Source organism: Colobus angolensis, unplaced genomic scaffold (assembly GCF_000951035.1).
Source record: "Colobus angolensis palliatus isolate OR3802 unplaced genomic scaffold, Cang.pa_1.0 Scaffold243, whole genome shotgun sequence".
NCBI lineage: Eukaryota > Metazoa > Chordata > Mammalia > Primates > Cercopithecidae > Colobus > Colobus angolensis.
This window is the reverse complement of record NW_012115633.1, coordinates 3,096,128-3,096,646: the sequence shown is the minus strand read 5'-3', so window position 1 is coordinate 3,096,646 and position 519 is coordinate 3,096,128.

The window sequence follows — 519 nt, the reverse complement described above, 5'->3', positions numbered from 1 at the left end:
ATAAGCCCCCCTTGACACATACAAATTTTCACAACTTGTGGCAACTTATCTGAGTTTATTTGAGCCTTTTTCATTCAAACTAGGGCCAGATGTCAGACTGGATTCAACCTGGGTTCTGCAGGAAGTCTTGGGTAGGTAATGTTTCAAGAAGTCAGAAAATAATAGGTTCATCTGAATGCAAGGAGTCTGGGACTCCTTCTGAGAACCTGTGCATTTCTGGAGATGCGGGTACATAAGATAAAAAATAATGCCTAGGTGTGATGGCTCACACCTGTAATCCCAGCACTTTGGGAGGCTGAGGTAGGTGGATCACCTGAGGTCAGGAGTTCGAGACCAGCCTGACTAAAATGTTGAAACTCCATCTCTACTGAAAATACAAAATTAGCTGGGCATGGTGGTACATGCCTGTGATCTCAGCTACTCAGGAGGCTGAGGCAGGAGAATGGCATGAACCTGGGAGGCGGAGCTTGCAGGGAGGCAAGATCGCACCACTGCACTCCAGGCTGGGCGACAGAGTGA